Source organism: Hyperoodon ampullatus (genome assembly GCF_949752795.1).
Source record: "Hyperoodon ampullatus genome assembly, chromosome: 6".
NCBI classification, from domain to species: Eukaryota; Metazoa; Chordata; class Mammalia; order Artiodactyla; family Ziphiidae; genus Hyperoodon; species Hyperoodon ampullatus.
Window position 1 is genome coordinate 59,048,040 of NC_136919.1, and position 6,000 is coordinate 59,054,039.

Sequence of the window (6,000 nt, forward strand, 5' to 3'; positions counted from 1 at the left end):
GATGCAGAATTGCAAAAGATGAAGCAGAGCCCTGTGCTGTTAACTAACCTGGTTAGTTCTTTGTGAGATACATTTCTATTTGCCGTTTGCTTGTGCTGGTGCCTGTTGCTTTGTAAAGTACAGTAGCTCCCTGTGACTCTGTATTGTTCCATTCAGGAGAGAAACTTAATCCCTGTCAATATATAACATATGCCATAAAGGGAAAGAACCACAGACAAAAACTGACTTAATGTGCCCTTTAAACGTGTTCTGTACAACTGCTTTATGCCTCTTCCATAAAGTTCCTCTTTATTTTCCCCCCTGACTTAGAAAAGGGAGACTGTATAAAATTGTGAAAGTTCCTCACTAAGCCTAAATAGAGGCATAAGTTACTTTGTGTAGTAATGACTTGATTTGAAGGAGAAGAATAAAAGCAGGTTACTTCTTTGTAAAGTGACAATTTAAAATAGCCCAGGTTTACTAAAGTTCAAGGCACAATTAGAAATTTAGATCCCCTGTTTAAAAAGAAGCCCTTAGCAAAGCCTCTTGAGATGTGTGGGGCTGAAATTCGGGGCTGAGGAACAGCCTGGTCTTGACACAGTGCCAACTCTCAACCACCGGCTTTAGCAGGAGGGAAAGAAAGGGTGAATTAATTCCTCAGTTAATCCCTAAACCTTCTAACCAACAGTTTCAGCCTTCTCCTTATCCACGTCCTTTATCAGAGCTGCTATAATATAGCAGAAAAGGCTGGAGGGAGTTTTACCTCCTTTTCCTTCTACTGTTGCAAGAGGTTGGACGAGGAGATGACCATCCCCATCCAGTCCAGCCCTGGAGGAAGTACTGATGACCAGTGAAATGATGACGGGGCCAGGCCAGCAACAGCAAAGAGAAGGTCAGGAAGCTTCTGAGTCTGGTTAAACCACCAGCAAGCAAGATTGAATTCTAATAGAGGGGGATTGTTTTATAGTTTTAGAAAAGCATCAAGTGTCAAACAAGGATGTCTTTCACCTTATCTGTTAAGGAAATCATTGAACTTTTGAAAGAATGAAATAGCGAAATTGGCCTTACATTTCCATAGGGGTGTCACCAGAAAATTCTTCCTTTGTAGATCTCCTGATAGCCCAGAAATATACAGGGTGAAGGTAGAAGACATTTAGAATTAAGGTTCTTTCCTTTCATTGGTAAAAAAAAAAATACTGACAAGAGGCATGAAATGCTCAAATATAGAAAACCTGATCAAGCCATAACAGGCATGTGAATACAGGCAGGTCTGCTTCTATACATACCTGCAGTGCTGCTTCTCAAAAAGGTGGAGAAAAGCAGGTTGTTCAACTTCAGGTTACATACTTCATATGGAATATCAATGAAAGACAGAAGAGCTTTAAAAATCCCATTTTCAACCTATTAGTAAAGTCAGGGCATATAAGGATCCACCTTTTCCCCCACCTAGAAAGATGGATAGTACAAATCCACAACAAAGTGGTCCTATTCTTAAAGTATGCTTTTCCCATTCAGAAAGATTAGTTTTACAAATCTCTCAAAAACTAGGTAATGCTCACAAGCTAAAGAGTATTCATGAGGAGATGTAAAAATGCTTGACTGGCATTATCTGAAATCCTCATCATATTAAAAATGGCTTGATTCAAATAAACTTTCACTCATAAGCTGTGTTATATATCTCTCTTTTACACACTGGAACTTTCTGCTATGGGTTTTCTTCTTCTATCAGTGGCATTGGCTAAAGAGTTTCAACTCGTTCTAAAAAATGGAATATTTTATCTAATACCACTTCCTCCCTCCTCACACATAAACATCATTCATCAGGAGGACCCAAAGGGAAGAACAGGTGGTGGGAAAAGGAAGAGTAGCAAGAATGATTATGATACAATACCATTTGTAGCAGAATAGATAACAAATTGCCATGGTCAGAGAATCATCGGTAGCCACTTCTATGCTAGTCTAGATTCCTTCCTGCTTTGGAAATAATCACTGGCTAGATATTTTGAGTCAGAGGTTTCTGCCTTGGAGGTTTGATGAACATGTCAATATCCAGCAAGATAGTCACCCTAATGAAGTCACTGAAGAGTATATTTTTAATTCAAGCCCTCAGCCATATGTTGAATGCTCAGAGGACGCCTGCCACAATGTGTCAAGCTTCTGGTCCCTTTGTGAGTAGCGTTTCCCTTCCAGAGAAATGAGGAAAAGGAACTGTACAGTCAAGCATTACACCCTGCAGTGCAAACTCCCCGCTGGCTGTAATTTCAGAAAAAGAAGAACAGAATCAAGTTGCGTTATGGTGATGGGGGTAAGTTTGGGCGATGAGCTAATTCTGATAAATTTCCAACGTTTATGCACTCTCCTTAAAGTTTACAAAATGATTTTATACCCACAATCTCATTTGACTTTTTTGACTACTTGCGAAGTTGGCTAAGTACTCACCCAGTTTTCTATATTTGGAAACTGAGGCTCAGAAAAGTTAAGTGACTTACCTTGGGCCTCACTGGTTAGAAATGGCCTTTGAATAGGGTCTTCTGACTCTAAATCACTTTCATCTCATATACATATAAGTAAATATATATGTATATATGTATGTGCATGTAGGTATGTATGTGTATACATGTGTGTGTGTATGCAGATGTTGACAGTGGTGTCCTACTGGGTGGAGGGGGATGTTTACAGTAAAGGCAAAAGAACAGAAGGCAGGCTACCCAGGTTTTATGGTGGGTATATGTTACCTGACAATGGAAAGTATCTTATTTTAGTCTACAACTCCTTTGTCTCCCATCTTTGTCGTTTCTAAAACCATTTTCAGTGCCAAGGAAAAATAATATAAAAGCCTAGGTAATCGAGATCCATACTAGCAGCAGCCTGGGAAGGGCCTCTTAGGGCATCTGAGCAGGGCGTTGGCCACGTTCCTTTTTTCCTCTCCAGGTATCTGAATGAAAGCCGTCTGCTAGTGTCTGAGCACCGGCAGCTGCCGCCGCAGCAGCAGTGGTGGCGGCCCCAGCTGCTGTAATACTGGTTACGGGCCCCCTGCACAATATATTAGGTGAAATGAAAGCAGAAGCAAGAGAGAGAGTATCAGAGCTGTCTGAAGCATCATTCCAAATGGTATGGATTTAACAATACTTAATTTAAAAAACACCAGCTTGGACAGGAGCAAGCTGTTAACATTCAGTGTGCTTTATGGCAGGAAAGAGTGAGCTCAACTCTCGGAATTTCTCTCCCCGGGGACAGGGCCTTACAGTGTTCACTCCGGAGCCACCTGTCTCTTCCTGAGGCTGGGCCTTCTCGCTTGGCCCTCTAGTTGCAGTGACTGTTGTCAAGACAGGGCAGAGGGTCTTCTGGAAAGAACTCAGGGGTGGGAAGTGATGGCGAGCTGGGTAGGGCCTCATCTCCCCTCTTGAAGGAGGTGGCTATGGCGGCACCCAAGTATTACTATCCTCATGGGCATGTGTGGAAGTGGTTTGATTTCCCTGGCTAATTCTGAAAATTAAAGAGAGAAGAAACAGAGTGAGGATGAATGAGATCAAGCTACTGGAAGCCGACTGCTAGTCTCAGGAGCTGAGCTGGAATTTGAGCAGGGGTCTGTACGATTCACCTAATAGCCATTTAACACCCAAGCAACTGGAGCATTCGTTACCATTTTCAAATCATCTTTCACACGTGACCTAATGTGATATGAACAGAAACTCTACCAGGTAGAGAAGGATTACTATCCTCAATTTATAGATGGGGAAACTGGTGCCCTTCTTGATAAGTGGGTTCATCATAGTTACTTATTAGCAGGTGGGAAATTGGAGCTCTATCTAAGGTTGTTTGACTTTCCTCTGGACAACCCTCTGAGAAGTTGATGAAAACAGCTACATTTATTGAGAGTCTCCCACATGCCAGGCACTGTTCTGAGTACTTTCTATTTATTATTTCACGTAATCCTCACAAAAACCCTATGAATAGGTACACATTATCCTCATATGAATGTTATTTCAGGTAGATTAGCTGTCAACATGCATCATCCAGTGCCTTCTTGAAACGCAGAGGCCTGAAACCTAGAAACTACATTCCCCAGACTCCCTTGCAGTTAGCATACTGGATGCAATTTTTTTTTTTTTTTTTTTTTTTTTTTTTTTTTTGTGGTACGCGGGCCTCTCACTGTTGTGGCCTCTCCCGTTGCGGAGCACAGGCTCCGGATGCGCAAGGCTCAGCGGCCATGGCTCACGGACCCAGCCACTCCGCGGCATGTGGGATCTTCCCAGACCGGGACACGAACCCGTGTCCCCTGCATCGGCAGGCGGACTCTCAACCACTGCGCCACCAGGGAAGCCCTGGATGCAATTTTTTAAAAAAAGGCAAAACATCTATACAATTTGAGGAGAAACCAGAGTATATGGCTGCAATTTAGATTTGGCCACTCGGAAGCACTTCCATTAAGATTTGGAAGGCGGAAGTGAGGCAGAGACCACGCTTTGCTCTCTGTACTTGTAAAAATGGCTACAGAGCAATGTGGCTTGCCTGCAACCATGCTAATCGGTCATTACTTTTGTGGGTGTCAAGAGGCAGGCCTGGGACATGCAGTTTTTTAGCTGGATCAGAGAAGGGGGTGTGCAGCCCTTGCATTTCCACTGAGCAGGTGACTTCCTGGCTATGGAAGAGGCAGCAGCTCCCTTGGTAATCTTCAACTGCACAGTAGCATGAGAATCTTCAGAAAGCTCAAACTAGTCTTTTTCACTGACAATTCCAATTTTCTGTGAGTTAACTAATACCTTATAACACTTCCTGCTTAAATTAGCAAGAGTAAATTCTGTTCTCTTTACAGAAACCTTGACCGATTCTTTAACAGAGGAGAAAACTGAAGCATGGAGAATTAAATTACTTGTCAAGATCATATACCCAGAGAGGGGAAGGCCCAAGATCTGAACCCAGGTCATCTGTGTTCATAACCACTAGACAGCACTGCCTCTTTGTAGAGCAAAGGGCCACAGGAGTTCAGAGAAGGGAGAGGTCATTGCTGGTCTGAGGACTCAGTGAGGAGTAAGAATTCAAATGGAAAAAAATGGAAATTGAAAAAGACCTTGAGATCTATGGAAACTTTTAGGGATGCAAAGAAAAAGGGAAAGGCTGTGCAAGTGAAGAGAACACAGTAAACAAGAGAAAGCCAGGACATATGAGACCCATGCTTGACTCACGCTGACCCACTATTTTAGGCTGCTTATAGGGTAAAGATACGTTTTTAAATTCTTTGTCCCATAGTCTCAGATCCCATACTCAGTGATCTCCCCCTACGAAGTGTCTAGCACTGCATGTGACATATGGAAGGTGCGCAACAAAATTTAAAATTTGATTTGACTCATCTCTCACTTCCTGAAGCACTGGGAGCCTCTGCTTACATCTCTTCCTATTGTCTACAAGGCTTAATTCAGGGCTTCTCACACTGTAGGGACTTGGTTAGAATCTGTGACCCTGGCCAGCAGCAGAGAAGAACTCTGGTGGCTGCTTTGTGGAGGGGAAAGAACCCAGATTTTGGAGCCAGACGGTCCCAGCTGTCCTAGTTACTACCAGGAGGGCTCTAAGGAAGTAAATTGCTGAACGTCCCTAAACCCACTTTTTGTTTGTTTGGTCTTTGTTTTAAGCTGTTAAATGATGAGACTACCTGTTCAGGACTGCAGGGCTGTTGTGGGCAGTGGAGTGAGGGGTTTGCAGAGTCTGGCTCAGAGCTTGGTACTAAGAGAAATCGATAAATCTTTACCAAGTTAGGTGGTAGCTATATGAGTACCCATTGTACATGTCTTTCAACTATTCTGTGTGCTTGAAAATTCTAATAAAATTCTGGGATAAAATCATCATCATAATTTAGATTCTACTTTTAGGATACCCTCCTCCCTGGAAAAAACAAATAAACAAACAAGCAAGCAAACTGATTAACAGAGCACTGAACTGCATTGGGAGGATAGAATTATTCATCACCTTCAAACTGGTGGTTCTTGTTCTTCCTTTTTCTACATTGCTGGGGTTACATCATGG